Source organism: Amblyraja radiata, chromosome 3 (assembly GCF_010909765.2).
Source record: "Amblyraja radiata isolate CabotCenter1 chromosome 3, sAmbRad1.1.pri, whole genome shotgun sequence".
NCBI lineage: Eukaryota > Metazoa > Chordata > Chondrichthyes > Rajiformes > Rajidae > Amblyraja > Amblyraja radiata.
The window spans coordinates 70,375,295-70,401,766 of record NC_045958.1 but is presented as its reverse complement, the minus strand read 5'-3'; the positions used below and the strand labels follow the sequence as shown (position 1 = coordinate 70,401,766).

Below are 26,472 nucleotides of genomic sequence, written 5' to 3'. Positions count from 1 at the left end.
TATTCATACCACTGGGTTGTAAGTTGCCCAAGCAAAATATGAGATACTGTTCCTTAAATTTGCATTTGGCTCAACTATGACAATGGAGAATGCCTAGGATAGAAAGGTCAGTGCGGGAATGGGAAGGGGAATTAAAGTGTTTGGGATTGGGAAATCAGGTAGGTCCAGGTGGATTAACAAAGGTGTTCAGCAAAATGAGCTCCCAGTCTATGTTTGGTCTCACAGATGTTGACTGGGCAAATGTTTCTCTGAAAACCTTTGCTCCGTCCATCTGCACATACTCGATCTCCTGGTTGCCAAACACTTTAACCCCCCTTCGCATTCCCACACTTACCATTCTGTCCTAGGCCTCCTCCATTGTCAGAGTGAGGCCAAACACAAATTGAAGAACCAGCATATCATATTTTGTTTTGGCAGCTTACAACCCAGTGGTATGAACATTGATTGCATCCCCCCTCTCTCCATCCCTCCCCCACCCGTCATACCAGCCTCAAAATTGTCTTGTTGAGTCCCATTGTCTGTACCCATTTTCACCTAGGCCACAGCTATCATCCCACTGTTTTTGCATATCTTTCATTCATTTGTTCTATATCTCTCTCTATATCACAGCCACTATCCCTTTTCCCCGACTCTCAGTCTGAAGAAGGGTCTCAACCCGAAAAGTCACCTATTCCTTTCCTCCAGAAATGCTGTCTGGCCCGCTGAGTTACTCCAGATTTTTATGTTTAAGGTCAGTATGGGAATGGGAAGAGGAGTTTAAATGGTTAGCATGTGTTAGAAAGAACTGCAGATGCTGGATAAAATCGAAGGTCAAAATCAAATTAAAAAATGCTGTCTCGACCCGAAAAGTCACCTATTCCTTTTCTCCTGAGATGCTGCCTCATCCGCTGAGTTACTCCAGCAATTTGTGTCTACCTTAAATTGTTAGCATCCAGAATATCCAGTAGAGCTTGTGGACCAACTGTGGAACGTCTACGTTTGGTCCCATCGATGCACAGGAAGCTACAGCGGGAACATTGTATGCAGTTGATGAGGTTAGAGGATGTGCATGTGAACCCCTATCTCACCTGGAAGGACATACAAGGATACGAGTTCCATCTCCTGTGGTTGCAGGGAAAAGTACCTGGGGAGGGGGTGGTTTGAGTGGGAAGGGATTAGTGAACCAAGGAAGTGATCTCTGCAGAAGGCGGAAAGGGGTGGGGATGGGAAAATGTGACTGGTTGGGGAATCACGTTAGAGGTGACGGAATGTTGGATGATGAAGTGCTGGGTGCTGAGGCTTTGCACAAGTTTAACAACATTTTGGAGTGTTGACAGTTTGTTTATGTAGTATATTTCTGAGAATATATTTCACATAGGAGATTGACATCTGTGTGCTCTCAGGTAGATTGCGTCATGCTCGTTATCACTAAGAATCTCCATTATGTCATTTTCTGTAAAATATATTTTTATCCATTATATGCATGAACTAAGGCTCAGACACCCAAATGAAGGCAGAGAAGCTTTTGACCTAATCCAACATTTTATACTGTTCCCATGTTATCCAGATACAGTTTCCGCTCCTGGACCATTTCATTGCTTTTCCAGTGATTATTGCATAATTTCCATTGGCTGATGTCTATCATGTACACACTATGAGTGCAGTTCATCAACTTTGCTTCTTCTATTTTTGATGTTCTATGCAAGCATTTTCACTTCAAACCCCAGCTACAGGGAGGTCACAGACGGCTTGTTAAAACATGCACAACTGGTTTATTCAACTCCCAGGTGATGCTGCACATGTGTGCATGCTTTGCACATTTATGTACACCACAAGTCATGTGACTGAACACTACCACAATGTAGAAGGGCAATACATCGTCTTTTTAATGCGACACAATTTAGTTTAGTTTAGAGATACAGCGTGAAAACAGGCCCTTCGGCCCACCTAGTCCACGCGAATCTGCGATAGCCACACACAAACACTATCATATACACACTAAGGATAATTTACAACTATACCAAGCCAATTAACCTAGAAAGCTGTACGTCTTCGGAGTGTGGGAAGAAACCGGAGATCCCACGCAGGTCGCGGGGCGAATGTACAAACTCCTTACAGATAAGCACCCGTAGTCAGGATCAAACCTGGGTTTCTGGCACTGTAAAGCAGCACCTCTATTGCTGAACCACCGTACTGCAAAGATACATTTCTAACCCGTTACTTTTGATTCATGTAGACAAAAAGCAATCTAGTCATATAATCTTGACAAACAATTTTTTTTGTTTGATTATAAGCAACAAAAATCAGAATGAGAAAGTACATGTGGAACCATTTAATATGCTAATCAGCAGTGTAGCTTAAAGGGCCTGTCCCACTTATGTGATTTTTTTCGGCGACTTGCCGGCACCTGTCATAGTCGCAGTAGTTAGCCGAAAATTTTCAGCATGTTGACAATCCAGCGGCGACCAGAAAAAAGCCTGTATGGTGGTGAGTTGGTGCCCAAAGAGTCGTACCTTTTTCTGGTCGCCGCTGGATTTTCAACATGTTGAAATTTTTCGGCGACCTGCTGCACCTACGAAGGGTGCCGGCAAATCGACGAAAAAATTGCGTGTGGGACATGCCCTTTAGCATTTCAGCCCGACACTCAATCCTGCTCCTTCTAGAATTGAGTCAATAATCGTGAAAAGATGAATATTAGCAGTATGCTAATTTGACAGAAATTTTAATTGAAATGCAACCAAGTAATAGGGCAGTCATGGTGGCACAGCGGAAGAATTGCTGCCTTACAGCACTTACAGCGTCAGAGACCCGTGCTCAATCCCGACTACGGGTGCTGTCTGGACGGAGTTTGTACGTTCTCCCTGTGACCGCGTGGGTTTTCTCCGAGATCTTCGGTTTCCTCCCACACTCCAAAGACATACAGGTTAGGTTAATTGGCTTTGTGTATGTGTAAAAATTGTCCCCGGTGCGTGTAGGATAGTGTTAGGATGGTGTAGGATAGTGTAGGATGTGTGGGGATCGCTGGTTGTACAGACTCGGTGGGCCGAAGGGCCTGTTTCCATGCTGTATCTCTAAACTAAACAAAACATAGATAGTTACTCACAGCATTTTAAGATTTGTGATGTATATCCATTTATAGTTATATTGGTCTTACTAGCAAAAGTGGCTACACTACACAACTGTCACTCATATCAGTGGAACAAATGAACAGATAATATACTTTTATGAAAGTATTTGATGGTTGAATAAATGTTCACCAGGTTAACTCCATTGCTCTTCTTCACACACCAAAGAAAGTGGTCGACAGGTACAATTCAAACTAGCACAAATACATGGATAGGAAAGGTTTGGAGGTATATGGGGCAAGTGCTAGCAAGTGAGAATAGCTCAGAAGGGCAATTTGGTCAGCATGGCCGGAAGGACCAGTTCCTGTGCTGTATAGGTCTATGTCAGTATGACTAGTGCCCTGGATTATAGTGCCATTTTATAGAAACATATAAAATTCTTGGAGGATTGGACAGGAAAAATGTTCCCGATGTTGGGGGAGTCCAGAACCAGGAGTCACAATTTAAGAATAAGGGGTAGGCCATTTAGCACTGAGATGAGGAAAAACTTTTCACCCAGAGTGTTATGAATCTGTGGAATTCTATGCCACAAAAGGCAGTAGAGGCCAATTGATTGGATGTTTTGAAGAGTTAGGATTAGCTTTTAGGGCTAAGGGAATCAAGAGATATGAGGGAAAAGGCCAGAACGGGGTACTGATTTTGGATGATCAACCAGGATTATATTGAATGGCAGTGCTGTATTGAAGGGCCAAATGGCCTACTCCTGCACCTATTTTCTATGTTTCTATGATTCCTTTATATTCCAACAAAGTTGTGAAATGAACATTCTATGCTTGGCAATATTTTTCCTCGATACAACGCTCCCTTGCTACTGCAATATGGTGTCAGCCTGGATCATGTGATTGCATCCCTGGAGGGGATTTCATCGACAACTTTGTGACTTGGAGGCAAAAGTCACAAATCTATGCTCACTCTATTGAATAACCTTATATTGCTAATGGGACCTAAGGGAATATTAACATGTGCCCTCTTGACTGGTGATAACATATACTTTTAAAGCTGTGCAGATGAGGGCAATTCATCACTTAACTGAAATTATCTGTATTTTAGTGAAAGTTTTGCTCTTTTAGAGCCCAAAAAGAATGATTAAAAGTGATATCTGATTTTCATCATGCCTATGACTTAATTAATAAAAGACATAACTTTCCTTGTTGGTGTATGCTGTTTAAAACATTTAATTTAAAACTATATACGGTATGATTGCACGTGTCAACACGAGTGCCTGTGTGCATATTGCATACATGCTAAGATGCCACATAAATCATCTATTTGCCCAAGGCAGGTATTAACTCCCTTACCACCCCCTTTATCAAAGAAGAAATGAGAGAAAAAAAAGTGGATCAATTGGAAAAACCCAGTCATGTTGGATTTGTGGCTTGTATCTGCGAACCTTGCCCAACAATGCTTGGTTGTGATAAACATTACCCACACACTCATTCATTTCAACAACCCCCACCTCACTCCTCCTAATAAAAAAAAATGGAGGAGGTGATGAATACAATCTTGCTCGTCAGTGAGAGTACTTGAAGAGGTCAGCCATTTGCAATGTTCCAAAGTTCTTTGCTGTGTGCTGCTGTGATATTGTGATGATCATGTTTAAACCTGAAAACTACTTTAATAATTTATGTTTCTTTAAACAAGTGTTGATTTCTCTTTGAAATTTACTCAACTGCACATGATTAAAGAGGCATACTACCCTCACTGTCATAATATGGGGGAGTTGCTCACTTAAATAAGCACTGACTGTCTATGATGCATTTCCTTAGGCTGAAATATCAAGACATCATTGCAGACTAAAACGCCAGATCTGACTAAACATTGCCATGGCTAGCTGAGGAAATGGCAGAAAAACTGTAAAAAGTTTGGCTCAGTGAGTTGGCAGAACAGAAAGCTCGTGTGTGTCATTTTTCCACTTTAAATATAATCCACAGGAGGATAGGATGTCTTCGTCAGTGAGAGAGAGAGTGTGAATAAGAGATCCAAAATGATTCATGCCAGCACAGTGATGCACTAGTTATCAGATTCTTCTTATCAAGTCCACACACAAGATTAGAAATTGTTCAGCCAGAACTGAACACACTTCTCGGCATCTGCACACAATGGGTCTGTCTTGCACTTCTTGTGCTTCTTGTGCGTGGTGGTGGTGGAAAGATTGGTGAAAACAGGGCCGCGACGTGAATGCTCCTTCCTTGATCGTTATCAGATTGATAACCCAGATGAAAATCTAAAAAAGGTGCAGGTGCTGGAATGTTTTTTTTTTAAATGGTAGAAAAACCCAGCAGGTCAGGCAGCATCTGTGAAAGAGAACCAATTAACATATTTGATACTTCTGTGATACTTCTTCATTTCTTTTTAATGACAAAGTCACAGACCTGAAACACTAAAGGGCCTGTTCCACTTGGCCATTTTTTCAGCGACCGCCGGCGTCATATCAGTGTCGCCAAAAGATTTTGAACATTTCAAAATCCAGTGGCGACAAAAAAAAGTTACAACACTGGAAAAAAACACCGCACGTCATACGTCATCACATCGCGTCACCGCCACATCACGCCGCAAACTTTTCGGTGACCTGATAAGTCAGTCAATGATGCTGGGGTGGAAGATTGCAACCTTCACGTGGTCTGCCCTGTTTCGACTAATGCAATCAACTCGACGTGCACAAATGGAAGATCAAATAGAACAAGTTTTCCAACAACTTTAGGCTGTGCACGCCACACGAAAGAAGAAGAAGTCAATGATGCTGGCAGTCGGCGAAGAAAAAATCGCCAAGTGGGACAGGTCTTTAACTGTTTCTCTGTGCACAGATGCTGCCTGACCTGCTGTGTCATCTTCCTGCATTTTCCACCCAAATTCTAAAATTAAAAGTAAATGATGGTCACGAAGGTGGTACCTTGCAATCCTGACTTTATGTGCTGTCTATACGGAGTTTGTACGTTCTCCCTGTGACTGTGTGGGTTTTCTCCGGGTGGTCAGGTTTCCTCCCACATTCCAAAGGTGCTGATTTGTAGGTTAATTAGCTCCTGTAAGTTACCCCTGGTGTGTAGGATAGAACTAGTATACGGTTGCCTACGCCCTACTCCAACGGGTCTTCTGCCGGTGCTCGCTGGTATCGCACCCGTCAAGCTTTGCAGAGAATACTTTACACACGGGCTGGTGTGCAAGGTCACATCGGACACCAAATATCCTCTGCACTACCTCGCCCAGAACTCACAGCAACTGGGACCTCAACGCCCGTCATCTCGTCGCCCCTTCTCCCGTTATGCAGCGATCCTCTGTGGCTCCGGTTTCAACACACTAGGAGCATGGAGAACCAGATGGGAACAGACTTCGCGATCTCCGCAATTCACTGTTGCACCGAACACCACAGCCCCACCCGGCTCGGACCTGCCCCGCAAAGAGTGGGTCGCCCTGAACCGGCTCCGTACAGGTGTCGGCCGGTTCAACTCCAACATGCATCGCTGGGGGCTGCGTTCATCAGCAGCCTGCATGTGTGGAGCAGACCAGCAAACAGCGCAGCATGACATTTTCGACTGCGCTGTCCTCTGCCCCCCTGGTGGAGAGGTAGACCTCATGGCCCTCGACAACAGCATATTGAACTGGCTACAGCACCTGGAGGGCGTTACATAACTGCTGCTGCCTCAAACGCAAGAAGTAGAAGTGTACGCGTGATCACCAGGCGGTGCAGACTCGGTTAGCCAAAGGGCCTGATCATACGCTGTATCTTTAAACTAAACTTAGCTAAACTAATTAAGAAAAGCCTGATTGAGCTGGAGGAATATTGTCACCAACTTCCCAACTGTGATTGTGACTTGGAGCTATGCACCATAATTCACAAGTATTTACGTGAAAAGAAATATATGCAGGAAGACCACATATCATATGGTTGCTTTGGACTGGCAGTTGTTTCAGCTTTTTCTCTAGAGCTTACAGATTCGATTTGCAGTAAATCTGCAAAGCATCATATTTACCCACCAATAGAACAGGTAACTGCTGCAAGCCACCTTAGAGATGAGCAGCAACCAACTAGGCTATCCTTCCATAAAGGTACAGGCTGCTCTTAATATAGCAGAAGGATGTTACTGGGACTGGAGGGCTGGAGTTATAAGTAGTTACTGGATAGGCTGGGGCTTTTTCCCCTGGACGGTAGATGACTGTGGGATGACCTTAGGGAGGTTAATAAAATCCAAGAGGGCCATAGCTAGGTGAGTAGTCACAGTCTCTTTCCCAGGGTAGGGGAGTCTAAAACTAGAGAGCATAAATGTGAGGTGAAAGGTTTATAGAACTAAAGGGGCAACCTTTTCCACACAGAGGGTGGAGGGTATCTGGAATAAACTGCCAGAAGATGATGGAGAGGCAGGTAGAATTACAAAGTAAAAATATATTTAAACATTAATGTCAAAAAGACATTAGAGAGATACGAGACAAATGCAGGCAAATGGGACTAGCTCAGGTAGACAGCCTTTATTGACATGGATAAGTTGGGCCTAAAGAAGCATTTTCATGTTGGATAACTCGATGACTTGAATAGTTTTACGAAGATGTAGCCAGAAAAAAAGAGGTTAAGCAGGGTAGGATTATATTCCATGGAGCACAGGAGGATGAGGGGTGATCTTATAGAGGTGCATAAGATCATGAGGGAAATCGGTATGATAGAAGCACAGAATATTTTACCCAGTGTGTAAATCAAGAACCAGAGGATGTCGGTTTAAGGTGAGAGGGGAAAGATTTAATAGGGGCCCCGAGGGACAACATTTTCACTTGGACGGTGGTGGTATATGGAACGAACTGCCAAGGGGGGGGGGGGGGGGGGAGATTCAGTCGAACAAGACTGCTTTTACTTCATGCAAGCTGGTACACATCAAGAGAATTTGTACGCGCCATTTTTTATTATTTACGATGATCACTTTCATCCGATGACAATGATTTATGCAATTATTACATAAAGTTGTAAAGTCATAGAGCTGTGGAGCATAGAAACAGGCCCTTCGCCCAATCTGGCCACTGCATTCAAGTCGGCTAATCGCATTTTAAATCTTTATTTAAATATCCTTTAAATCTTTTCTAAAAGACTAGTAATTAACAGATTGCGGTTAAAAAATAAGTCCAGGGGAAAACCCACGGGGAGAGCCCACAGGCCGAACATGCAAAAGCTACATGCTGACTGCACCAGAAATTGGGATCGAACACATGTCTCCGGAGCAGTGAGGCAGCAGCTCTACCCACTGCGCTACTGGGCCAACAACAGAAAACCACATGAAATATTCAGCCTTACAACTTAGCCAGTGCATGCTGACACTTATCCTTCATTCATTCTTCTTTCCCCCCCTGTGCTCATTTAGATTTCCCTTAAGTGCATCAACACATCCCCCAGTCTCTTTGGTAGTAAATTCCACAATCTCACAGCTCTTTAAGCAGTGAAGTTTCATTTGCTTTTAGTGACTGATTTATTTTATTGATGGCCTTTGAACCCGCTTTTTCATCGGTAGCTCTTTCAAAACGTTTAATAATTTTAACAACCATGACATCCTGGCCTGAATATGAACTCTTTGATAATTCAGACAGTGGATAGTTTAAGGAAGGTATCTTTTAAAAAGATTTTGGTATTGTCAGCATACAATAATATGCATCCCAACTAGATTCATATTTCTCAAGTGAAAAATGTAATTTTTTTTTTTACAGTCTAACATTTTGCACATATGTATTAAGTATATTTATAGAGTCAGAGCCATACAGCATGGAAACAGGCCCATCAGCCCAACTTGTTCACATCTACCAAGATGCCCCACCTAAGCTTGTCCTATTTGCCAAAGATTTACTTATTTTCCACTAAACCTATCTGACCAATGTACTGTTTAAGAAGGAACTGCAGATGCTGGAAAATCGAAGGTAGATAAAAGTGCTGGAGAAACTCAGCGGGTGAGGCAGCATCTATGGAGCGAAGGAAATAGGCAACGTTTCGGGCCGAAATCCTTCTTCAGACTGATGTGAGGGTGGGGCGGGAAGAAGAAAGGAAGAGGTGGATCCAGTGGGCTGAGGGAGAGCTGAGAAGGGGAGGAGAAAGTAAGGACTAGCTTAAATTAGAGAAGTCAATGTTCATTCCGCTGGGGTGCAAACTGCCCAAGCGAAATATGAGGTGCTGCTCCTCCAAGACACTGCCTGACTTTTTTGTGCATTTCCTACAGCCCTGGCCTACATTTGACAGGTATACCTCTTTATTTGTGTTTTCTCTAATTTGCCTCATTAATCCATTAACCAGATAAAGGTTCAAAGGTTCAAACGTTATGTATTGGTCACATACACCAATAGGTGTAGTGAAATGTTTATTGCCAATGCAGCACATAAAAAAAGAATACAGACATAACAATAATAAAGAAATTTAAACATAAAACACATCCCCCCACAATGGTTCCCATTATGAGGGAAGGCACAATGTCCAGTCCCCATCCCATGTCCACCCATAGTCGGGCCTAATTTGGCCTCCGCAGTCGCCTTTAGGGAGGCCCGATGTTCCAGGCCCTTCTCGCTGGATGATGGTGCTCCAGCGTCGGGCGAATCCTCACAGCGGTATGGGAAACCTGGAACAGCCGCTTCCTTACCGGAGCCCGCGGCTTCCAAAGCCGACAAGCTGCGCTGGATGGAGCTCCCCTACTGGTGATCTCGGCGAGAGATCCCAGGATCCCGATGTAAAGTTCAGCGCCACCGCACGCGGCTGGCCACAGACCCGCAGCTCCGCGATGTTTTTATCGGCGGTCTCAGCTCACCGAAGTTCCAGCGCGGCGACCCGGGCAAGGCATCGCCCGCTCCGCGATAGTGCTCCAGCGCTGGCCGCCGCCGAAGCCGAGGTTCTGGCCGGTCTCGACAGGAAACGCCGCTCCAGGCCCGCTGGTAGGCCGCGAGGACGGGTCGAAGGTGCTGCCTGGAGAAAAGCCGCCTCTCCGATCTGGTAGGGACCCTGAAAAGCAGTTTCCACCTCCCCACCCCCCACATAAAAAAGACTAGAGCTCCAGAAACAAAACACTATAACTCACTAAAAATTAAAAAAAAAGTGAAAAAACGGACAGCTGCAGGCTGGGCAGCCATAACATACAGGACAGTGTCCCCGGTAGTTTCATGAACTTCTGAGCATCAATAACCCGGCCCCACCCAGTCAGATAGATTCCCATTATCCAAACCATCCCCCCTCCCCCTGTTTTTTTTTCCTCTTTCACAGATTCCCTACCAGAAGCTAAATTACCTTTAGAATGTTTCCAGCATTTTCATTTATTTATTTCAGAATTCTTGTCTGCATATTTTTTGTATTTCCAAAGCATAAACTTGGGGATTATGCATATAATTGATAAATTTCACTGTTGATTGAGCAGCTGAGAGAAGGAGCAATGTGGGAGATTTAAAAAACAGCCTTTTGTGTCCTGGAGTGACTGCTGCTTGTGGTATATAAAAGAAAGGCCTGCACTACTAGGCCACATTTCTGGAACAGGAGTTTTGGGAGGGGTTGTGTGGAGGCCCAAGTCCTATGGGACTTAGTGTTGAGGCTTTGAGTTTAGAGACTTCAGTGAGGAGGCTGAGAAGAGGGGAATGGCAAGGTAAGGCATTTTATTTTCCAAATCTTCTTTGAACGTAGTGTAATTGGTATGGTGTTTAGTTTATTGTCGCATGCATCGAGGTTGTTGTTGCGTGCTTACCAGTCAGCAAAAAGGTAATGCATGATTGTAATTGAGCCATCCACAGTGTACAGATACATGATAAAGGGAATAACATTTAGTGCAAAATAAAATCCAGTAATGTCTGATTAAAGATAGTCCAAGGGTCTCCAATGAGGTAGATATTAGCTCAGGGCTACTTTCTTGTTGTTGATAGGATGGTCCAGTTGCCTGATCACAGCTGGGAAGAAACTGTCCCTGAATCTGGATGTGTGTGTGTTTTCACACTTCTGTACCTCTTGCTCGAGGGAAGAACCCAGAGGTGACTGGGTGAGACTCATATGTGATTATGCTAGTGGCCTTGCTGAAACAATCTCCCTTCCATTGAACCCATTTACATTTCACCAGCATGAAGTGTAAATGGAGTCAATGAAAGGGAGGTACACAAAATTGCTGGGGAAACTCAGCGGGTGCAGCAGCATCTATGGAGCGAAGGAAATAGGCAACGTTTCGGGCCGAAACCTTTCTTCAGACGGTTGGGAAATTGAAATGAAATCGATCAATGAAAGGGAGGTTGGTTTGTGTGATGGTCTGGGCTGCATCCACAATCCTCTGCAGGGGCACTGGTTTGCTCTTCCTGTAGGATGTGGGAAGTCAGGGAAGCTTCCCATGTCTCTGATGATTAGACCTGTGGGAAGTGCGTCCAGGTGCAGTTCACGGCTGATCATGGGGGATCTGGAGCTGCATGCTGGATCATCTGGGAGAATGAGAGTGTCATAAATGAGAATAACAGTGAGGTGCTCACACTTTTGGTGCAGGCAGGAAGTAGTCGGGTGATCACCATGAAACGGAAAGAAAATAGGCAGCGAGTTCAGAAACCCACTAGAGAGACTAGAGAGCATAGATTTAATGTATAAGAAGGAATTGCAGATGTTGGTTTATACAGATGATAGACACAAATGCTGGTCTAACTCAACAGGTCAGACAATATTTCTGGAGAAAAAGAATAGGTGATGTTTCAGGTGAGAACCCTCTTTCGGACTCCAGACTTGAAACTCGGATTCCAACCCGAAATGTCACCTATTCTTTATCTCCAGTGGTGCAGCTTAATCTGTTGAGTTACACCTGCATTTTGGGTCTATCTTGAGCTTAGATTTAAGGTGAACGGGAAAGATTAATATGAACCTGAGGGCAATAATTGGTTGTAGTCCATAAAATTTGATTGTAGTCCATAATTCTGTTGTAACTCCTGAAATGAAAAAAAAAATATATTTTCTATAAAGATGTCCCACCTTTTTAATTTCATAATTTTTCCATTGTATAAAACCTTTATCCAACACAGAGGGTTTAAATGAAGGGTTATTTACAATGGGGAGAAAGAATAATAATAATAAATTTTATATTTAATGGGCGCCTTTCATACAAAATCTCAAGGACACCTTACATAGTAATCGAAATTAAAACATATAATCGGAGTAAAACAAGTAATTAAAGACATCACAATGACACAAATTAAAAACAGAATTCAATCCAAAAACAGAAAATCAAAAACACAGTGTGAAGAGAGAGCAGCGGCAACCAATTCGTGCCAGCGTCCACTCTCCCTTCACGGCAGCCATCTTGGACACAAACCTACAAGACTACAGTTAGACAAAAAAAAATCATCCCCCCACAGTGGGTAGCACTGTAGAGAAAGGCACAATGTCCAGTCCCCACCCCATGTTCACCCCAAAGTCAGGCCTATTGGGGCCACCGCAATTGCCTCTACGGAGGCCCGATGTCCCTGGCCGTTCTCACCGGGTGGTCTTGCCCCGGCGTCGGGAGAGTCCTCACAGCGGCTGGGCCACTTGGAACGGCCGCTTCTTGGTTGGAGCCCGCGGCTGCCGAAGCCGACAAGGCCGCGCCGGTTTGGCGCTCCTAGGCTCCAGATGAAAAAGTCGGCGACCGCTCTCCTCACTGCCGAAGAATGATAAATTATCCAATTTTTAAGTACTTTTTAATTGTTTCCAAATTCGTATACCACTATATATTTTAGGATTTTCACTATAGGTTATTTTAGTCAGTTTTGTGGGAGCTAACAGAATCGAGCCAATTTCAAAAGGCAAACAATCTTCCTTTTCCATGTTTAACCAGTCTGGTTGCTGATCCATATCTTCCAACCAGAAGTTCATATTTTTAATATTAACTGCCCAGAACTAAAATAAAAAATTTGGTAAAGCTAATCCTCCATTCGTCTTGGATTTACATAAATGTTTTTTACTTATTCTATGGTTCTTATAATCCCAAATAGAACTTGTGACAATAGCATCAACTTTAAAAAAAAATGTTTGGAAGATATATCGGGATTGATTGGAAGAGGTACAGTAATTGCGGAAGGAAAATCATTTTTATGGCATTACCTCGATGCATGTGACAAATTAAATGCCATACCAATTACACTACGTTCAAAGAAGAGTTAGAAAATAAAATGCCTTACCTTGCCATTCCCCTCTTCTCAGCCTCCTCGCTGAAGTCTCTAGACCCAAAGCCTTAACACTAACTCCCATAAGACTTGGGCCTCCACACAACCCCTCCTAAAGCTCCTGTTCTCGAAATGTGGCCTAGTAGTGCAGGCCTTTATTTTATATACCACAAGTGGCAGTCACTCCAGGACACGAAAGGTTGATTTTTAAATCTCCCATACTGCTCCTTCTCTCAGCTCATATAAATTATATGCCTAATCCACAAGTATATGTTTTGGAAATACCAAAAATATGCAGAGACAGGAAATCTGAAATAATAAATGAAAATGCTGGAAAATTCTGAAGATCATTTAGTTTCTGGTAGGGATACTATGAAAGAAAAAAAAACAGGGGGATAGGGGATAGTTTGGATAATGGGAATCTCTCTGAATGGGTGGGGTCAGGTTATTGACGTTCAGAAGTTGATGAAGCTATCTGGTTAATGGATTAGTGAGGCAGATTAGAGAAAACACAAATAAAGAGGCACACAAATCTGTCAAATGTAGGTCATGGCTGTAGGAAATGCACAGAAAGGTCAGGCAGTGTCAATAGAAAGGGATTACTACTGTATTATTATAGAGCAGACCTGCTAGTTTTAATACAAACTAGACCAAGTGCAGACCCGTTGGCAGTAATGGCCACCAGGGCCGCCTTCTCATCGCGTGCCCCGCGTGATGATAACGGCCGCCATGTTCTACCATCGGGCTGGGGAGACGGAGAGGTTTCAGAAGCAAGCCTTTGTCCTACTGGCTGTAACCTGCTGTGACCTCCCGATCTGCAGAACGCTCAATCTTTCCAAAGATCCTATAGCCGCTATAGGATGGAGCGGGCGGGCGGGCGTGGGAGTCCAGCTGCGGGTAATGTAGCAAGAGCGTACTTGGGCTAGGCGCGGGCAGCGGGGGGGGGGGGGGGGGGGGGCCAGGATGCAGATGGGCCTCGATTGGTGTGCATGTGGGCATTGTGACGTCAGCAGCTCATGCGGCAATTTAATTTTTTTAAAGGGAGTTTTGTGACCAATTTTATTCAAAATCTGGGGAAATAATTGACAAAGGAGTGGATTTCTGAACTCATAAGATAAATCCCTGCCGAAATTGTAAAAATCTCCGCATATTTGCGTCTGGCTTTTGCGGAGATACGTTTCAAAGGCAAAATCTCACACACACACACACACACACACACACACACACACACACACACACACACACACACACACACACACACACACACACACACACACACACACACACACACACACACACACACACACACACACACACTATAACATTCAAAACTTTGTCCTTCGGGCTGCAAGAAACTCTGATGGAAGATAAGGCCCTGTTCCTTGGGCTAAATTTGGATCAGTGCAGGAGGCCAAAGACAGGTATAGTCAATGAACATTAAAGCTTGGAAACAAGCCCTTCAGTCCACCTTGCCTATTCTGACCAAATCACATTTCTGTGTCAGTCCCTTTTGCCTGTAGTTGGCTCTTACCCCGACATGCTCTTCCTATCAATATATCCAGATATATATCACAGGATAGGGTGGGATGGAGAGTGGAGCTGAGAAGCAACACGAAGTTCAGGGTGACCCTCATAGATTACACTGGTTTCCACAAAATGGTCACCTGCTCTATGTTGAGCTTCTCCACTACTGAGGAGATTGCATTGTGAGTACTGAAGACGGTACACTGAGCTGTATAAAGCACGTGCGTTGTTGCTTCACCTGGAGGTTTTATTAGGGTATTGATTCCCTGCAATTTGTCACCTTCCCTCTCGGCATTGACCTAACCATCAGCTTTTTAAAGTTTATTTCTTGTTTGCAAATTCCTAAGCTGAAGTCTGCGAATTAGAATGTGTTGGAAAATGTGTGGTGGAATAAATGTCAACTTGACCTGCTGCAGGTTACACCTTAGATTCACAGGCATGCTTCATCCAGACGAGTGCATCATATTAATCAGTGCCAAACCTAGTTCCTGATCTGTCAGTTCACATGCAATTATGGAGATGCTATCACCAGCTGAACCCAATTGGCATTGACTGAATGTATGTCTGCATCTCCTCCAGCCATTGGAAGTCACTGCATTAAAAATCTTGCTGCACAGAAGCAGAAGCACTAATTTTTATCTCAAACTGGAGAAGAGAAGATGGATCCTAATTGAACAAGACCACAGCCACAGTGAAATTGCGTGGATGTGTCCAGGAGAACTGAGGACATCAGACATAACCCCAGTAGAACTTTCAGATGACAGAAAAAGTTAGATACTTAGACCATAGAACAGTACAGCACAGAATCAGGCTCTTTGGCCCACAATGTTTATGCCAAATACGATGCCAAGTGAAACTGATCTCACGTGATCCATGTCCCTCTATACCCTGCGGTTTCATGTGCCTATCCAAAAGCCTCTCGAATACTACAATCATACTCCTGCCTCCACCACCACCCCTAGCAGTGCGTTCCAGCCCCCCACCTCTCCGTGTAAAAAACTTGCCCCACAGATCTTTATTGGCACCTTATGGCCATGCTCTCTAGTGTTGGACAGTTCCACCTTGGGGAACAGTTTCTGACTGTCTACCCTATCTTCGCCTCTCATAATGTTATATACTTCTATCAAGTCTTCACTCAACCTCCAATGTTCCAGAGAGATCAACGCAAGTCTATCCAACCTCACCCTGAAGCTGAAACCCTCTAATACAGGTACCAATCTGGTAAATCTCTTCTGCACCTTCAACAAAGCCTCCACATCTTCCCTATAATGGGGTGACCAGAACTGCATGCAATATTCTAAAGGTGGCCTAACCAATGTCATACTTTGCATGAATTGCTGACTTTTATTTTCAATGCCCCAAGCAATGAAGGCAAGTATACCATATACCTTCTTAACCATCCTAGATGACCTCACATGTGCATTTCAAGGCAAAATAGAATATCTAAATCCCATCTCTGAATAATGGCTCCTCCAGCCACCTTCCTTGCAACCTGTGCAAATTCTTACCATTGATATTCCTTACCTCAAACTCATACAAATACTGCTATTTCCAATGCTTCTACCAAACATTGCTAGCTCCTCAATCATGGACTCATGGCCATCACATCACTGGTCCCATCTTTCAGTGCTCATATCAACAGCCATTCCTCTCCTCAACAGGAGAAGGTGATGAATAAAAAATGCCAACTTTAGCTGGAGGCAAGCATTACCTTGCACATTGGCTCGTGTTTTTGGCTATTGCTGAGGCAGACAAATCAGAGATCATATGCTGAATGTGTAAACTTGCTCATATCATAGACCTCCTGATCCCACATTTTCATCTGGCCTCAAAGTGCAATTAAACATACTCATTTTGTTTGACCTCTTTTCTAACATTATCTAAGTTCTTATGCTTTTTTTCCCTTTTAGACATCCAGCAGCATTTTGGATGTCTGGATCTATCAAACTATATGTCTATCAAACTAACTAGCTAAAGGACCAAATGGAGATTCAAAGCTCCTTTCAAACCTTGCCACTTGCCACAATCCAAAGAACATGCAGTTCACTTGAGATCCATTGAACTTCAACTCAATCTCCAATGCGTGATTAGGGTCAGCACAGTGGCTCAGCTGGCAGACCATTACCTCACAGTGGGTTCAATCTTGATCTCAGGAGTTGGCTGTGCGGAGTTTCAACATTCTCCCTGTGACCTCCGTGTGCTCTGATTTCCTCCCACATTGCAAAGATATGCAGGTTTGTTGGTTAATTGGCTTCTGTAAATTGCCCTGAGTGCATAGGGAGTGGATGTGAAAGAGGGATACCACAGAACTAGTGTGAATGGGTGATCAATGGTCAAAGTGGACTCGATGGGCCAAAAAGCCTGTATTCATTTTGTATCCCTAAACTATGCTGAATAAAGTATACATGTCAATGAGAATCATTTAATTAACTCTAGTAAGAATGGAGTGAAGATGGGGTTTCTTCCTGGAGCTGCACACTAGATTATTCATGCGTAATTTATGGAATGATCTACTTTGTTGTGTTCCTATTGGGCAAAGATGGTGCTTTATCAGTATTATACAAGGATTGAAGTCACCGGCTGTTGATTGTATGGTTCTGGTGTGCGCGCATAACATGCCTGCTGCCTCACTAACCAAAATACCAACTAGTACAAGTCACTTACAAATAGAATTGGAAACAAATCAGCATCCAATGCAACAAAATAACATTCCTCAGCAAACTTCATGGCCAATGAATGTGGTTATTGCATTAGAGAAGCTGAACAATGATGAACAATGACAAAGCAGATTAAAATGAACATTAAGTTAAGATTGGCAACATTATAATAGTTTTCTTCTTTGATAATAAGTAAAACAAAACCTCAAAAGAGCTTCTGCATTATAGGTAGCGTTCCTAGCAAATATCTGTATTGTTAATAAAATCCTTTCATAATTATGACTAAGAATACAATCGAATTACACATTTCCTGACCTGTTCGGTTCTTTTATGTGTAGAAAGGAACTGCAGATGCTGGCTCGTACCGAAGATAGATACAAAATTCTGGAGGTACTCAGGGGGATAAATTATTAACTTTTCTTGGGGAAAATAATTATAGTATTAGTTTTGGGGGTTTTTTGCAAACAGTTTGACATATTTATTTTATACTGATACTTTGGAGAGAACTTGAACACAGAGACAATTAAACAGAAATCAATTTTCAATGTGATGGATACAAAGGATTTTATAAAACTAAAAAGGAAATTCCCAGACAAAACCTAAGATAGAGTAATCTTTTTTCATTGTTCTATTATAAGACCACTTGTCATTATTTCATTGATATTCTTCATGAAGATATTTTTGCTTCTTGAATGACAAAACGTGAAGAAGTCATTAACAGGTGTAGCCCAGGAGGCATTTAAAATGATAGCCTGTCAAGTAAGTGACATCCATTTGAGCTACACTTCCTACATGGAGGACAGACCGCTGAAAGGTTGGTGAGAAAGATGATTCACCAATGTAACGTTAAATTGTTCATCAGTTCAGTAACTTGTGCCGTATTATCGGGTCAGCATTTCCTGTTTGTCATAGTGTTTTGGGCATTTAAGCTGCAAGTGTCAGTTGTATTTTGGCGTTAAGACTGCTTTTCGAGTTATTACTGGTGAGTTTCATTTAGCATTGCTCACTATTTAATATGTAACTCAGCGGTGCCTAGCGCCAGGTCATTAGTTTAACTTCTAACCTAGCATGAAATGTGACATTAATACAAAGTGACTTCAAAATGTTTGTGTTGATTGACTCTGTATTTCTTTTTCTATGCAGTTCTTTCATTCTATTTGTCAAGGATAGAAATTATGCACCTCACATACAAATGATCATAAAAAATACAATTAATGTAGAGACACATCAATTAAGCCACCAATGACACTTTGCAACAAATGCACTTTGCAATGGAATCTTTGTTTTGGACTAGAAATTCTTTCATCAGAAGGGGTCAGCTGAACAAGAGTAGTCAATCCTTAAAGGGCTTTCTCACTGTGCGACCTGAAGCAAGACTTAACAAGATTTAACATCGTGAGAACCTTCTGCGATAGCAGTACGGCATTCGTGGACCACAGAGGACCTCCGTGGCGCTAACGGCAGGCAGTCGTGTGACTTGGTAAGGTCGGGAGAAAATTCAAACATTTTTGAATTTCTCCAAGAGTGCCTAGAGCACTTTTTGGTGAGCGTTGCAACATTGTATGAACGCAGTGGCCCGTGCGATATCCGTAATAACTCTTGCGGGTACCGTGGGAACTCCTGCGAACGGTGAGTAACTGGGCAGTTTGATTGTCAGTGCTTGTTTTACCACATTGTTAAATAAATATATTTTTTACTATCAGATTGATGTCTGCAATTCTTCATTAACACATCACTACAAGATGAATGTCTCTAATGTTATAATCCCTCTCATGCTGAAACACAAAATCGTTGAAGGGAGGTGAAATAATCACATTTTCATTCTTTTTCATTTTTGAGTGTTCAGGTACCTCACTTGCTGAGCTATTTTACTCCAGCAGTTTGTGTCTCTTTTTGTCTAAAGCAGTTTCTAAGACTGGAGGAACTCCGCGGGCCAGGCAGCAACTACGGAGGGAAATGGACATGCGACCCTTTCTTCAGGCTGCCTTATCTCTCCCCCCCCCCTCCCCCCAACTCCCACCCCCACACACAAATGCTGGAGAAACTCAGCGGGTGCAGCAGCATCTATGGAACGAAAGAAATAGGCAACGTTTCGGCCCGAAAAGTTGCCTATTTCTTGTGCATGTGTCGGAAGGAACAGCAGATGCCGGTTTAAAGAGAATGCTGGAGTAACTCGACGGCAGGCAGCATCTCTGGGGAGAAGGAATGGGTGACATTTCGGGTCGAGACCCTTCTGATATGCTGCTTGTCCCGCTGAGTTTCTCCAGCATTATTGTGTACCCTCGATTTTCCAGCATCTGCAGTTCCTTCTTAAACACAAATGCACCGAGTTCCTCCAGCACTTCGTGTTTTGCTCAGTATTCCAGCATCCGCTGTCTCCCGCGTCTCCAATAAAACAAAACTACTGTCAAAAGGGTGAAGAATAGGGGCAGAGATAGATACATTCCTGATTAGTGCGGCTGTCAGGAGATTATGGGGAGAAGGCAAGAGAATGTGGTTGAGAGGGAGTGCCTATCTGTTACTATTAATTGGACAGTTCGGTCTGTGAAACGCAACACGCCAGCCCCGACATCCAGCCCGGTGGTCAGTCCTTTGAAGATAGACACCAGTTGCTTGGAGCAACTCAGCGGGACAGGCAGCATCTCTGGAGAGAAGGAACGGGTGGCGTTTCGGGTCGAGAGCCTTCTTCAGACTGAAAGTTTCACCTCTAAGTAGATAATAAAATAAGACAATCATCACGGTCAATGTGAGACACAGTCTTTATTCCTATTTGACAAAATAAAAAGACGACTTCTTGCACATATTGAGAGAAGGTGCATCACACCAAACAACATTTGTCTAAAAAAAAACAGATTATTCTTCAGCTCATTAAAGAGCTCGGGTGAAAAAAAACAATATAGTGTGTGAAAAAAAGTAACATCATTTGTGCCACGTGATTAACAACACTACATTCCACGATGTTCATTCAAGATTAACGGGAAAGATCGGGAGACGGACAAGTCACTCGCACAAATAACAGAAATGCCGAGTACCGTGGGAACTCTTTATCGTGAGAACTCTTTATCGTGCGGAACTCGTGCTGGACCACGACCACTTCACTCGGGTGACATCTTGCTTCAGGTCGCACCGTGAGAACTGGCCATTAAGGAAACAATAGCATCATCACAGTATGAAACATTAATTCAGGAAATTCCTGGGGTAGAGGTCTGCCGTTATTGTCAGGGCATTTTTTCTTCACCTGGGTGGAGCACAGAAGCAAGTATAAATGTAGAGAATTACACTCAATTCACACAACCTGACCTGGACATAAACATGGAAATCAACCCATATCTCCAAGATAAATCAAGCTTAAAGTCCAGTGTTTAAATGATGGGTAGGTAAAGAAAATACACCTGAGAATGGAGGCATATGTCTCCAGAAGATGTTTATTGTAATGTATGCCATCATGTAATTGATAAGAGGTGCAATATTTTTTTTCCTTTCTGTTCAATATATCAAAATGCAAATCATTCTACACGATGTTAATAAACTAAAATAGAAAGGAACATGTGATCATTATCAGACATGAACCATTTTTTCTAGCATGGTTTACACATTGGTTTGAGATTCTCTTTAATGTGCTTTCTAAGTATATGTTTTTAATTTTACAACCAAATGCTCTTTCCGCTTATCCTGGGGGCCCTGGCTCATGCTGGAATAGATTTGCACATGGGACAGCTGCTCTTCCAAATTATGACTAAAATATGTTGCTTTGATCAAAGTTGAAAGTCCTTCCAGCTTATTCATTTACCTGCTTCTAAAGCAGAGCAGTATTTCAATTCAATGCACCATGAAGTTCCCAGACACAGAGAGGAAAAATGACTAAATACCCTTGTCGACTGCTCCTTGCCGTAACCATGATTGGTAAGGATTTCCAGAGCCTGAATATGAATGAAGAGTAACAGTTACAAGCTAGGAGCTGGAGCTACTGAGAGAAGCATCATTTCTCCAGAACCCATTTCTTTCAGATTCATGCCATTTAGATTTGGGAAGAGTTGGACCCATCTTCTCTCTGGTAAAGGAAAGGAGGGAAAGACCAACAGAGAGTAAATCTCGTGGCTGCAACTAAAGCCTTTTTCGCTATGGAAAACTGGATCCTTCATGTGTTTGTATTCAGTGGTAAAAATATAATGGGAGCACACAAAATAAATGCTGATGGCATAACTAGAGACAAATAGTTTAAAAAGTCCTACTGACTGCTTCTACAATATCCAAATGAGTCAGTAAAACATTCTATAATGTTAAGGATTTCACTTGTTTTCTGATGCCAAAGAATAAAACTTTAGGCTTTTCTTAACTAAAAGGGCATTGGGTTCCATCTGGGACAGTGCTGAATATAATTCACATTGTTGGCTCACAACATATCAGCAACATGTTTGTTTTCAAGAGTGTCATGAGTATTTAATTGTCATATGCCCCAGGACTGGAACAATGAAATTAATTCTTGTTGCAACTTTATAGGCACATTAACGCAACACCACATCAAATAAATATAAAATAATACAATACATTAGTTATACTGGCAACCAGACCATAGTAGGCAAGCTGAAGTACATAATGCAACCTGTACCAAGTCCACAGAAGTTTGGTGCTGAGGTAGGGTTGTGGTTAGGGTTGTGCTCTGTGGTTGAACATGCTTGATGGGAAGTAACTGTTCTTGAACCTGGAGGTAATGATTCTCAGGCTCCTGTACCTTCTTTCCAAAGGTAGCCACAAGAAGAGAGTGTGACCAGTGAGGTGTGATGATATTAGTTGCCATCTTGAGGCAGCACTTCCTGTAGATTCCTTTCTCCGTGGGGGAGCTGGGGGGGAATCAGTACCTATGATGGACTGGGAAAATTCCACCACTTTCTGCACCCTCATTCGTTCTTGGGCATTGAGTAGGTATGTTACAATACTTACCTTCAGCGGCGCTGCAATTCGGCCACTGGCCGTGTGCGCGATTTCGGCGCCTTTTTTCCTACCTTGTCCTGGAATATATTTAGTTGGAGTGCAAGCTTTTGCTGAAGAATAGTTCCGACGGGCGTTCTGTGTATTTTTTCTTTTTTTAATCGCCTGACAAGTTCAGCGCTGGAGTAATTTTAAAATCAGCTTCAAGCCGTCAACGCCGACAACGGGGACGGATTTCAGGTACGGAACAGGTAAAAGAAAGCCGTTTATTTTATGTATAAAAGTACTCTTAAGATGCCTTTAATTCACATTTTATGTTGCGAAATGGTGATTTAGCCCCCATATGAACCGCCAGTATTTTTCCTGCCGATATGCCGTATAAAATCACCGCATTACGCAACGTTCCAAATGATCGCATTCCAGAAAAACTCACTCGCAAGATGATTTAAATGGCCATTAATTTACAGGTGTTAAACATTAAATTCCTTCCATTTGGCCTATAAATCCATGACAATGAGATTTTTAAATTATGTTATATTGTGAATTATTGTGTGAATATTATTTGGACACTTAGGCTATTTAAAAATGTTAATCTATTCTTAAGAAATTGATAGATGTTTAGATCTAGTAATTAAATGTTGTAATTAGCTACAATTAGGTAACTAACTAATTATATGCTTTAATTTCAAGTCATCTAAGTAAGATTGTTTCATATTTGTTTCAGAATGCTTCAATCTATAATAACTGAAAATTTCTTTCAGTTCTCTTAATTTTTAAGAAAGTTATGGGCTTTTGACTGTCCTCGATCACAGCTTTTGTGTTAAGTCCATGGAAAAGCAATAGGGAACAAGAAGCTAATTTCCGAGTATGAAAATGGCCATAACCTTTTTAATACTGAAGATATAAAAGTGAATTAGGTGTCTTAGTGAATGAGCTATCTTTGCGATTAACGTGTCAATCTAGAACGTGGAGAACTGATGTGCTGCAAACTGCTTTGGCTAAAAACAACTAACTTATTTCATTGATAGACACAAAGTGCTGGAGTAATTCAATGGGTCAGGCAACGTCTCTGGAGAAAAAGTATGGGTGACTTTTCGGGTCAGGGCCCAACCCGAAATGTCACCTATCTTTTTTCTCCAGATTTGCTGCCTGACCCACTGAGTTAAGGGCCTGTCCCACATGGCCGTCATTCACGCGACAGGCCGGTAATGACTGATGAGCGACAGTGGCGCGCGTCATCACCCGTCATCATGCGCCTTCAAATATTTTATCTGCTCTGCAAGTAGAATTAATCAGCGTGTTGACATCATTTGTTAAGTGAAACATTGATAAAATTATTGTTTGCTGGAAAAATTCATTTACTTTCTGAATTATTCCCAACAAACACAAAATTGTATTCCATTATAGCAGTTTGAGGGTTTGAACCCAGCTTAAGAATTAATTTGCAAATTTTTTTTTAAATGGTGTTAGTAAAATTGTTAGTGGTTATTTAAAAAACAAAACAAATTTGATTACTAGTGTTCTTTTAGGATATAAAATCTGCAATCCTTACCTGGATGTTAACTTTTGAAACATCCTTAACTAAGGATATTTCAGAAATACTTATTAAGGTGTTACTCTGAAGGCATTACTCTGAAAGCATTGATGCTTACGGCGTAATTATTTTCTCATTGTGGCCGACTGCATATGGGCAGCGCGGCAGCGTATGGTTACGCACGGTGACGTAATCATGTGTGACCACGCGCTACACATACGAGGTCAGGACGCCTGTGTGTGACTGCAATACGCCTCCGTATCGCGTACGCATGCGGGCGTATTGCAGTCCCCCTAAAAAATCCTGGAGCGCCACGCGATTTCGCGCGGAACTCCATAACCCTCCGCGCCTCTCCATGCGACCGTCCCGCGTGGCCCACACGCTACCCATGCATCTCAACACGATGATGAGGTCGCATCAATGGCGCAGTAATTACGGCCAAGTGGGACAGGCCCTTTAGAACTCAAATATGGATTGGGGGAGGCTGTTTGCAGGTAAAATCATGTTTGGTAAGTTAATGGCTTTTAAGCATGAGACAAGGAGTGTTCACGATAGTATGTTACTGTTAGCGTACAAGTATGGTAGAAGTATACAATTCTGGGTGACAAGAAATATCGAGGCTCTGGTGAAGGAAAAAGGGAGGCATATGAAGTTATATCATATTCACAAAAGTGTAATGGGTGGAACTTAAGAGGAAAATCAGTAGGGCAAAAAAGGGACTTGAAATAGATTTGGTAGTTAAGTTAAGGAAAATCTAAATATATTCTACAAATATGTTAAATGTAAAGTAGTAAGTAGGGAGAGAATTGGCCCCTTAAAGATCAAAACATTTGTCTACATGTGGAGTCACAGGAAATGGTGAGGTGTTACGTGAAAATTTCTCAACTGAAAGACATAGATGTTAGAGAACTCAAGAAAGTTAAGGTTTAACATTAATAGCAAACTGAGACCACATTACAGAAGAATAGGTGCTGGAGGTTTTAAAAGTCATAAAGGTACATAAATTCTCAGGATCTGATCCAGTGTACCCTATGACATTGTGGGAAGCTAGGGAAGAAATTATCGGGTCCTTGGAGGAGACATTAGCAGCCCAGTTAGCCACGAGTGAGGTGAGAGGTGTCAAAAGACTGGAAGGTGGCCTGCATTGTGCCTCTGTGTAAGAAAGTCTACAAGGCTATAAGAAAACTTCTGGGGCAACAGACTGGTGAGAATTATGTCAGTGATGGGTAAGTTAGACCAAGTTTATTAAATCATGAGAGGCACAGCCACAGTTTATTCCCCAAGATAGGCGAGTCTAACACTAGAGGTCGTAGATTTAAAATGAGAAGAGGAAGATTTTAAAAAGACCTTGTTCACACAGAAGATGGTGTGTATATGGAGTAAGCTGTCAAAGGAGGTTCACCTGGGTACAATTACGATGTTGAAAAGACACTGAGACAAGTGCATGGATGGGAAAGGTCTGTACGGATGGGGGCTTGGGGCTGGCAAGTGGGACTATCTCAGTCAGGCAGCTTGGACAGCATGGGTGCATGGGCTGAAGGACCTGTTTCTGTGCCTTATAGCTCTTTGACTTCATGAGTCTAATAACCAGGGATAGAAATTATATAGAATTTTGAAATTTGCTCCCCGAGACATCTCTCAATCAATGTTTACAGGATCCGCAGATGTTAGTTTTATCATATGCTTGACTAAGTGGGACCCGTTGGGTCCCAGCTTCACATGGGAGGGCTGGTCCCCCAACACAATATTCCACCTCTCCACCAATTCCAATGTTGCTGGCCAGTGTGTGTGTGTGTGTGTGTGTGGGGAGGGGGGGGGAGGGGGGGGGAGGGGGGGGGAGGGGGGGGGGGAGGGGGGGGGAGGGGGGGAGGGGGGAGGGAGGGGGGGGGCTTTCTGAAGTGCTAGCATGGGTGTTGTGGGTCAAGTTAAGTCAAGCGCAGTGAGTGCAGGGCAAACAATCCATTTCAATCCATTTCAAGTGAATTCAATCCATTTCAAGTCAAGTCAAGTCAATCCATTTCAAGTCAAGTCAATCCATTTCAAGTGAATTCAATCCATTTCAAGTCACGCACACACACCCTCCGCTCACACACTCACACACACAGCCTCCACCTCACACACACCCTCCACCCCCACACACACACAGACTCACTGTCATTCTCACACACAGACACACCGAGACACGCACACGCACACGCACACGCACACGCACACGCACACGCGCACACGCACATGCACACGCACACGCACACGCACACGCACACGCGCACACACACACACACACACACACACACACACACACACACACACACACACACACACACACACACACACACAATATATATGACAGTAAACTTTCTTGAACCTACTTGCACGGCTGAGCGTGGCCTATCCACTATGGAGCTTCCGCAGTCAGCGGAACTTCTGCAATCAGCGTGACCTCTGCAATTACTGGACGTTACGCAATCAGCGTCACATCTGCACTTAGCGGAAGTTACGCAATCAGCATGACCTCTGCACCTTGCGGAACTTGCAAACACAGTGGGGCTGAGAAACCATTTATTCCTTGCAAACACAGTGGGGGCTGACAAACCATTTATTCCTTGCAAACACAGTGGGGGCT

General features: G+C 43.0%; 1 long non-coding RNA gene across 1 annotated transcript; it reads left to right on the top strand.

Moving 5' to 3' along the window:
- Positions 1-10,770: 10,770 nt before the first annotated feature.
- On the top strand, positions 10,771-25,869 carry LOC116970683. The gene is made up of 3 exons (XR_004411261.1): positions 10,771-10,813; positions 25,286-25,289; positions 25,859-25,869. It is a non-coding gene; the product is annotated as an uncharacterized LOC116970683 (long non-coding RNA).
- The last annotated feature ends 603 nt before the right edge of the window (positions 25,870-26,472 follow it).